Genomic DNA, 10,909 nt, shown 5'->3' with positions numbered 1-10,909 from the left:
TAATGTTTTATAAAAATTTGTGTTTTTGCAACTGCTATTTCAGTTTGATATATGTAATAACTGTTGGACACAGTAATGTTTCTGCCTTGAAATGAGGTTTATTGTACTAACAGAAAATGTGCAATCTGCATTCAAACAAAATTTGACAGGTGCATAAGTATGGGCACCCTTATCATTTTCTTGTTTTAAATACTCCTACCTACATTTTACTGACTTACTAAAGCACTTTTTTTGGTTTTGTAACCTCATTGAGCTTTGAACTTCAAAGCCAGGTGTATGCAATCATGAGAAAAGCTACTTAAAGTGGCCACTTGCAAGTTGTTCTCCTGTTTGAATCTCCTCTGAAGAGTGGCATCATAGGCTCCTCAAAACAACTGTCAAATGATCTGAAAACAAAGATTATTCAACATAGTTGTTCAGGGGAAGGATACAAAAAGCAGTCTCTGAGATTTAACCTGTCAGTTTCCACTGTGAGGAACATAGTAAGGAAATGGAAGAACACAGGGACAGTTCTTGTTAAGGCCAGAAGTGGAAGGCCAAGAAAAACATCAGAAAGGCAGAGAAGAAGAATGGTGAGATCAGTCAAGGACAATCCTCAGACCACCTCCAGAGAGCTGCAGCATCAACTTGCTGCAGATGGTGTCACTGTGCATCGGTCAACTATACAACGCACTTTGCACAAGGAGAAGCTGTATGGGAGAGTGATGCGAAAGAAGCCGTTTCTGCAAGCACGCCACAAACAGAGTCGGCTGAGGTATGCAAAAGCACATTTGGAGAAGCCAATTTCTTTTTGGAAGAAGGTCCTGTGGACCGATGAAACCAAGATTGAGTTGTTTGGTCATACAAAAAGGCGTTATGCATGGCGGCAAAAAAACACAGCATTCCAAGAAAAACACTTGCTACCCACAGTAAAATTTGGTGGAGGTTCCATCATGTTCATTGAACATCTGTGGGATCATTTGAAGGGGGCTGTCCATGCTCGGCGACCATCAAACTTAACTGAACTGGAAATGTTTTGTAAAGAGGAATGGTCAAAAATACCTTCATCCAGGATCCAGGAACTCATTAAAAGCTACAGGAAGCGACTAGAAGCTGTTATTTTTGCAAAAGGAGGATCTACTAAATATTAATGTCACTTTTCTGGTGAGGTGCCCATACTTATGCACATGTCAAATTTTGTTTGAATGCAGATTGCACATTTTCTGTTAGTACAATAAACCTCATTTCAAGGCAGAAACATTACTGTGTCCAACAGTTATTCCATATATCAAACTGAAATAGCTGTTGCAAAAACATCAATTTTTATAAAACAATAAGCTTAAGATTAATAGGGGTGCCCAAACTTTTTCATATAACTGTATATACTATTACTATTACCTATGGTAATGACCAATAGAATTATTGGAAAATAAGTTACACAATGTAAACTATCTACATTATGTGGAGGGCGACAATCGCAGAAGCCGTTCTTGTAGCAAGATTCATCAACAGATAGAAATATCTAACTGCTTGGTGTGTCCAAGAATGCTATCACACATAAAGACACATAATGCCGCCTAAGCTGTGCCCAAAGTAAGGTCTACCCAGGGATTCCCCATAGAAGAGTCTGTAATTAATACTGGAATTAAATGAACACATTGATGTTGGATTTATATTCTTACAGGATTACAACAATAGAGCATAAGATATTACCATACAAATATTACATATAATAAGAAGCAGTAGGAAGTCAGACAATAGATACATATAATGGAACATTGTGCATTTGAGTGTTTAATTAATTGAAGACATTGATGTTGGATTTAGATTCTTACAGGATTAAACCACTAGAGCATAAGATATTATGATATAACTATTACATATACTAAGAAGCTGTAAGAAATCAGACAATAGATAAAGGAACTGGACTTACGAGGTGCAGAAAATATGGGGGTCACGCAGCAGAGGAGGAGAAGGTAAGTGGCCTGCATGGTGGTCCTCGCTTCTGTATGACTACAGGTAAGAAGTGAGGAGCAGATGGAAGAGGCCTCTTTATATAGGACTGGGACACTACATTTGGGGGAGGGGTCAGTGGTAATAGCTCCGCCCCCTTGTATCTAATGTAAATGACACTAATGGTTACATAGTAACATCAGATCTGGTGGTTACACTTCACATTACACATCGTCATAGATTATTTTATTTAAGTAGTAATTTATATTATTTATATTGTTGGTGACTTTTGTAAGTTTCTTCTGTTTTCTTCGGAATATACGGAGATGTATTGTGTAGCTCCAGCAATGTAATGATCTGTATAATTTGATTACTTTAACAAATATTTATATTAGACTAAAAAGCATCAGGGCCCCTGCACACTATAGTATTACAGATCTGTACAATACAGTGACGTCCATAGAAAGTAATAACCAATCCTGAATCTGAAGCCTCATTCCTATATTACTATACACTGCAAAATACAATCCTATAACACTACAATCCTATACACTCCATAATGGATAATGTCTACTGTATATATCCCCTAAGACAGACAGATTTCCCCACTATGTATAACAATGCGGATAAGGCGAACGATACAAAATCCATGGAAAATAACAATCTTTATTAGAGCATAAAAATATATAGATATACAATTAGAAGTGATACTGCACAAAGATTAGGAGGAGGAGGAGGATTGCAGCCCAGTTATAGTATAACAGAAGTAATGTGCATTTTATCCATAGTGGGCATAAACCAAAGTGGGACTAAGTAACCAAAATCATAAGTGCCCACTAGGTACACAATGAGAAAGATCAATCAAATGTGATCAAGTGGAAATGATGGAGATCGGGCAGCCACCCACAGCTTGATGCGTGTTTCACCTATCGCTTCCTCAGGGGGGCGTTGTCATATACTGCAAAACAAAAGCCCAATAATTGCAAAATATCCTACTAATACTTCCATTCTATTAGTCCAAAAAGTAAAAAGCCTATTTGGTACAATACTTCTATTCAACAAACACTCAATCAGGTCAAAGAAGTATAGATGCACAAGTTTGATAAAAAGATTTGGAACTTTTATTGAATTATTTAAAAGAAATTTATAAAACACACATAAAGGGGAAGTGAACCAATGAAGGTGCCTGCAGTGCTAGTAACAAGGGTAGTCAATCATTTATTCTGTTTAACAAGACTTACAAAAGGAGATCATATCAATGAACCCAGTGATAAATACATGAAGAATTAAATAAATAAATAAGTAAAAGGATCAGTATCCAAAATTCATTCATCTAGTAAGCATTAGTGGATAACAAGTACATACCTTAAAGTATCCAGCATAGATAAATGTAGTCAAAATGCCATGAAAGTATATATCTATAAATATGTCAATAGGTCATATAGAGAGAAGCCATAAAGCCCACAAGTGGTAGACAAGTGTCAATATAGGGCAAAGTCAATCATGGCCCACAAAATACAGATGGTATCACCAAGCATAGAAATAAACAGATGGAATCATCAGGCATAGAGATAAACAGAATGTAAATAAAGACAATACAGCTGTCCTTACCTGCAGTTGAAAGGTTGTATTGTCTTTATTTACATTCTGTTTATCTCTATGCCTGATGATTCCATCTGTTTATCTCTATGCTTGGTGATACCATCTGTATTTTGTGGGCCATGATTGACTTTGCCCTATATTGACACTTGTCTACCACTTGTGGGCTTTATGGCTTCTCTCTATATGACCTATTGACATATTTATAGATATATACTTTCATGGCATTTTGACTACATTTATCTATGCTGGATACTTTAAGGTATGTACTTGTTATCCACTAATGCTTACTAGATGAATGAATTTTGGATACTGATCCTTTTACTTATTTATTTATTTAATTCTTCATGTATTTATCACTGGGTTCATTGATATGATCTCCTTTTGTAAGTCTTGTTAAACAGAATAAATGATTGACTACCCTTGTTACTAGCACTGCAGGCACCTTCATTGGTTCACTTCCCCTTTATGTGTGTTTTATAAATTTCTTTTAAATAATTCAATAAAAGTTCCAAATCTTTTTATCAAACTTGTGCATCTATACTTCTTTGACCTGATTGAGTGTTACTCCCATTCTAGTAGCCACAATAACAACGTACAACTGAAGCAATAAAAAAATGCCTTTATTAAAAATAAATATAAAAACATAACAAAAGTAATTTCTAAAAATACCCATTAAATACCATGGGAAACAATTGAACTCCACAACAATAAATAAAGCTCATAGGATATGATGAAGGAGTCTATATATCATCTGATGTCTATACACATAGTATAGCACCTGCAGTATACAGGATAATATATGACTGGTATATGGTATACAGTGATTACAGAAGTCAGATATCATATACAGGATAATATGTGACTGTTATCTATTGTATAATTCCCAAATTTAACAGAAAGGAAAAAGGGACAAATTATTTGGCTTGCATAGTAGCAGAGTGCTTTGTGGAAAATTAATGACCATGCCTCGAACCATTTATTTCTATACAGATAAATGTACAAGGATGACCTGCATCTTCTAAAGCAGCAGAAGCCAAGGCATCCCGAAACAACTGCTGGGGTATCGGCCTGGGGGACATCCGTATACATAGCTAGTGTGACTGTGGATTAATTGATCTGTGATATACTGCAGTAACTGCACCTTAATCACAACATTTATTTAATCATCACACACTGGAATTACAAACCATGAGGGCTATGTCCTCATTAAAGAATACTGACACCTCGGATTGTTGTTGTTTTTTTTTTGTTGTTTAATACAAATCACAAATCTACAGAATCCAGAAATGTAAAATCAACTATCTACCTAAGACTAGCATCCTCTGTAATCGAAACCTTCTACCCCCATCTTCAGGACTTCTCTTGTGCTGCAGCAGTTCTCTGGAATGCACTATCCCACAGAATATGGTTAATCTAACTATGCCCTGTTCTCCCTTCCTTAATTTTCTCCAGAATCTGGTCCCTTCACTCATCTGTATCCACAGCCTCCATGCACTCTACAGCTCCTTGTATCTGTACTTATACAGATTCTGGCTGATGACTGGTTCATGTAATGGTATTTGAATTCCCCTGTTTATAATAATCATGGCCGGACCATACATGACAAGCACCTTTTTATCTTTTGTGTCACTCCTATATCTTCATAGACTGTAAGCTTGTTAGCAGGGCCTTCACTCCTCTTAGTATGTCATGAATTATGTGATAATCTGTATTGTCTTATTCAGTTTGTACATGTCTCTACTAAATATAGAAATTAAATAAAAAATATTATTATATATAACTCTCTTTGGCCCCCTGTAGTACAATGTCTCTCTTTTTGGTCCTCATTTAGAATAAAGTCCCCTTCTTTGGCCACCATTTATCATAATGTTCCCCTTTTGCTCCCATGGTATGATGCCCCCCTTTTTAGACAAAATTTACAATAATGTCCCCTCTTGGGGCCCCCATTTAAAATAATGTCCCCCTCCTTGGACCCCAATTAAAATAATGTCTCCCTCTGTGGCCCCTACTTAGGACAATGCCCCCTTCTTTGGCCTTTGGCTCCCATTAGGTGTCAAGTATTATACATATATATATATTTATATATATATGTATATATATATATATATATATATATATATATATATATATATATATATATATAAAAGTATGTAGACCACTCTTCTTTTGCAAACTGTCCCAGGTCTCCCATATGTGTAGTGTGTCTCCTCCCAAGAGCAATTTTAAGAGCAATTTAGATCCGGACTAAGCAATGAGTCCGGATCTAAATCCACAGGTGTTCAAAAGGATTTAGATCCGGACTCATTGCTGCCACTTCAGAACTCTCCAGCACTTTGTTCCCATCCATTTCTTGGTGCTTCTTGAAATATGTTTGGGGTAATTGTCCTGCTCGAAGTCCCATGACCTAGGACGCAAACCCAGCTTTCTGACAATAGACACTACATTGTGACCCAAAATCCTTTGGTAATCTTCAGATTTCATGATGCTTTGCACGCAGTCAAAGCAATGAGTGCCAGAGGCAACAAAACAACCCCAAAACATCTTTGAACCTCCACCATATATGACTGTAGGTACTGTGTTCTTTTCTTTGCAGTCCTCATTCCATTTTTGGTAAACAGTAGAATGATGTGCTTCACCACAAAGCTCTATCTTGGTTTCATCTGTCCACAAGATGATTTCCCAAAAGGATTTAGGCTTACTCACGCACATATTGGTAAATTGTAGTCTAGCTTTTTTATGTATCTATGTCAGCAGTGGGGTCCTCCTGGGTCTCCTGCCATGGTGATTCATTTCATTCAAAAGACTACATATAGTTCACGCTGACACTGATGCACCCTGAGCATGCAGGACAGCTTGAATATCTTTGGAACTTGATTGGGGTTGCTTATCCACCATTTGGACTATCCTGCGTTGCAACCTTTCATCAATTTTTCTCGGCTGTCCACATCCAGAGAGATTAGCTACAGTGCCATGGGTTGTAAACTTCTTGATAATGTTGCGCACCATGGACAAAGGAACATCAAGATCTCTGGAGATTAATTTGTAACCTTGAGATTGTTGATATTTTTCAACAATTTTGGTTCTCAACTCCTCAGACAGTTCTCTTCTCCTCTTTGTGTTCTCCATGCTTAGTTTGGCACACACAGTCATACAATGCAAAGAATATGTAAATTTCTCAATTTTTTATCTGATTTCAGGTATGATTTCATATTGCTCAAACCTGTTACTTGCCACAGGTGAGTTTGAATGAGCATCATATGCTTGAAACAAAGTTGTTTACCTACAACTTTGGAAAAGTGCCAACATTTTGGTGTGGCCCATTTTGGGAGTTTTGTGTGAAATTATGTCCAATTTGCCTTTTTTGTTTGTTTTTTTGTGTTGTTCCATTACATACAAATGAAATAAACATATTGTAGCATCGACATCTCTGCCCCGTTCTAGGCAGAGACGCCGTCCCTCTCACCTCCCCGCTCCTGGCGCGGCGTCCTCCAGCGCTGCTCTCCCCGCTGCTTCCGGCGCGCGCTCCTTCCCCGGCAGTGTGCTTAGGGCGCGCGCGCGCGCGCTCCCCCTCTCTTAAAGGGACCGCGCGCGCCGTCCTAAGGAGTCCCCGGCCAATTGCCGGAGGACCTCCCATATAAAGGGCACCTCCTCCAAAATGGAGGTGCCCGAGCAATGTTGTTTGCACCTGTGTCTCACCTGTGCTTCAGCCCTCAGGTCCCGTTGCCAGTTACCTGCCAGATTCCTGCCAGCTTGCTGCCTTTGTCCTGCCTGATATCCAGTCACCTGCCTGCTAGCCTGAGGTCCGACGGTCTGCCTTCCAACTCCTGTCAGTCTGTCTATGGACCAGCTTGCCCGCTCACCTGGGAGCGCACACCTGTTACCTGCCTGCTAGCCTACCTGGAGGCTCCGCCGTCACGTGCTGTGACCATCTGCCTTTCCAGAGACTCCTGCCCGCTCACCTGGGAGCGCACACCTGTTACCTGCCTGCTAGCCTACCTGGAGGCTCCGCCGACACGTGCTGTGACCATCTGCCTTTCCAGAGACTCCTGCCCGCTCACCTGGGAGCGCCCACCTGTTACCTGCCTGCTAGCCTACCTGGAGGCTTCGCCGTCACGTGCTGTGACCACCTACCATTCCAGAGACTCTCGCTTGCTCACCTGGGAGCACACATCTACCATCTGCCTGCTAGCCTACCCGGAGGCTCTGCCATCACAGGTCGTACCTACCCTTTACCCAGAGACTGCCCCGGTCACTTGCCGTAACTCCCTGCCCGTTCATCCAGAGACTGCCCCGGTCACTTGCCGTAACTTCCTGCCCGTTTATCCAGAGACTGCCCCGGTCACTTTCCGTGACCTCCAGCCCGTCCACTCAGAGACTGTCCCGGTCACCTGCTGTGACTGCCTGCCCGTCATCCCTGATTGCCACCCGCTCCCTTACAAGGACCGCCCCCTTGTATAGTAGCTCAGAGGTTCCGCCTCCCAGACCCGTTACACATATCTATACCAACACATGTGTAATTACATTAATTTTCCAGGAGCAATACTTCATTTTCTGGAACAAATTCAAGGGTGAAAAACACTATGAAAAAAGCTTGAAATCTATGACGCTTTTTAACAATGGATAAAAGATGTTAAGTGTGTAAAGTGAGGGATCCTTTAAGCTTGGCCATGGACCCCGGGGCCCCGGGCGGTAGCCCAGATTGCCCTCATTATAATCTGCCTATGGTCCTAAGTGTTCCCCGGATAGTGGCCCCGGAGCTGCGCTCACTGAGTAACAGGACACCGCTCCTGAGCTCAGCTTCGGGGCCCGCTCGCCGGAGCGGCTCATTCTCCTCGGCTCCTCAGCGTCAGCGGTCAGAGAATTACAGCTAGGGACACATAGGACATGTGAGTATAAGGATTTTATTATTTTCTTCTTATTTTACAATGGATCCCACTGATTCTGAGATTGTGTTTAGTGACATATTGTACTTCATGATAGTGGTAACCAATTTTGATACGACAATTTGGTGAAAATTTTGATAATTTTGCAATTTTCAAACTTTTAATTCCAGAGAGTTATGTCACACAAAATAGTTAATAAATAACATTTCTCATATGTTTACTTTACATCAACACAATTTTTAAAACATTTTTTTTGTTAGGAAGTTAGAAGGTTTAAAAGTTGACCAGCGATTTCTAATTTTTCCAACAAAATTTACAAAACCATTTTTTTAGGGACCACATCACATTTGAAGTGACTTTGAGGGGCCTTTATGACAGAAAATACCCAAAAGGAACTAAAGCAATGTGGAAAGAAAAATGAACATTTTACTTTTTTTCACAAAAATTTTACTATAGCCCCAATTTTTTTATTTTCACAAGGGTAACAAGATAAAATGAACCACAAAATTTGTTGTGTAATTTCTACTGAGCATGTTGATACCCCATATGTGGGGGAAAACTATTGTTTGGGCACATGACAGGGCTCGGAAGGGAAGGAGCACAGTTTCGACTTTTTGAACGCAAAAAAAGACTGAATGCCATATCACCATATTAAAATGAATGCCGTAATGCCATTATGAAAACAAAATGCCATATGAAAAAAGTGGATGCCATATCACATTTGGAGAGCGCCTGACATGCGAAAACAGCAGAAACCCCCCACAAGTGATAGCGTGACGTCTCTTACTCGAAAAAGCCCTTTTCTTTACCCTGGGAGATGGGGGACTCGGAGTCGGGTCCTGTGATGGAGAGATGGGGTGCAGCCGTGGCCCGGACCCGACCCGGACCCGACCCGTGCTCAGGGCCGTCACATTAAAAGAGATGGTGTGGGCTTATCCGGGTTGAGTGGCTGATTTACGACTACGCCACCTGTGGCACCTGGTGAAGGCCACCAGCGCCGCTGCAGTCCGCTGAGGCATAGTGTTACGGCGGCCAGAGTTATTACTACTCCCCACAGGCGGAGCAAGGCCTCAGGGCAGAGGGACAGGAAGGATGGAGGGGGTAGTAGTGGAGGAAGAACGGATGCCACGTCGCGCGGTGTAGCGCAGAATAAACAGTCCGGAGGCCATAGGGGTGAACTTCCAAGGCTTTACTCACATTAGAGATGGCAGAAGGAAGGCGACTCCCTGATCCCCACGGAGTCCTGCAGTCACCAGGGATGGGGGTCCGACAATCTCCGAGCAAGTCCAGCATTCAATCGGGACCCCGCACCAGAGTGTTCCTGAACTACAGACCGTATCCTCTCCTGTCTGTGTGTGTAGATAGGCCGGGTCTCCCTCTGAACTCCTCTCAGAACAAGGGCACGGGTGGCAGCTCCGCTCCTTCCGATACCCGATGGGATCCTCTGGGCCTACCGCGCTTTACCAACCAGGACATGGAGAAGCAAGGTCGGATGTCGGGGCCGGTACCCTTCTTGCAGCCGGACTCCCTCTGAATATATCAGATGGTGAGGACAGGTGGCGTACACTGCTCCGTCTGCATCCTCCCCGGGATCCATTAGCTGTGGAGCTACACTCTTAAGCTCCGGGCCTTCTTGGTCGTGGTCCTTGACCGGGTTGAGACATTCCTCGTCTGCAACCTGCCCCCCGTCCCAAGGCTGGGGTATGAGGGCTGTGTCTCCATCCACTGCAGGTCCACACAGGATCCACGTTCAGGGTGGGAGATCACAATACCTCACAGTAATTAACAGCACAAAGACCAAAACCAAAGATGGCTTTTTATTAAATATGAAATTAAAGTGTCACTAAATTGTAAGTCCTCAACCCTCATCCACTAACTGGTTCCCCTCACTCTTGGTTCCCCAGTCTCCCTGTAACCAGGAGGGCAGCACCTGGTGCATACTAGCCCCCCTGGTGGAGAAATGTGGTGTTGGATGCAAAGGTTGGGTCCCGACCATCACGCTGTTCTTACCTCGGAGGAGGAACACTACACTCCATTACAGAAGTGCAGCATCCCTGTGGCGGTCGAACCTTCAGGGGCGCCACAGTTCTACAGTGGGATGTGCTACATAATGAAGTTTCTCTTAAGGGGCACTTGGAAGATGTCCTTATCACCCCGGTCAGTAAAATCTTTATAGTGGTGGCAGGATGAGCCTAACCTATCTCGAGGGGTTCCCTGGGTACTTAGGGTCACTAGAACAATTACCACAGATGCGAGTCCGAGAGGGTGGGGAGCCCATCTGGGAGATATGGTAGCCCAGGGGACCTGGTCAGATATTGAAAAGGGTCTCTCCTCCAATTCAAAAGAACTTCTGGCGGTAGACAAGGCGGTGAATAATTTCTTACCTTTCCTTCAGGGCCGGAATGTAAAGATCCTCTTGGATAATCTAGTTGCGGTAGCATATGTGAACCACCAGGGGGATACATGGTCAAGATCGCTGATGAGAGTGACAG

Source organism: Phyllobates terribilis, unplaced genomic scaffold, assembly GCF_046119375.1.
Source record: "Phyllobates terribilis strain yellow unplaced genomic scaffold, ASM4611937v1 Scaffold_158__1_contigs__length_4374303, whole genome shotgun sequence".
Lineage (NCBI taxonomy): Eukaryota > Metazoa > Chordata > Amphibia > Anura > Dendrobatidae > Phyllobates > Phyllobates terribilis.
This window is presented reverse-complemented; position numbering follows the sequence as displayed.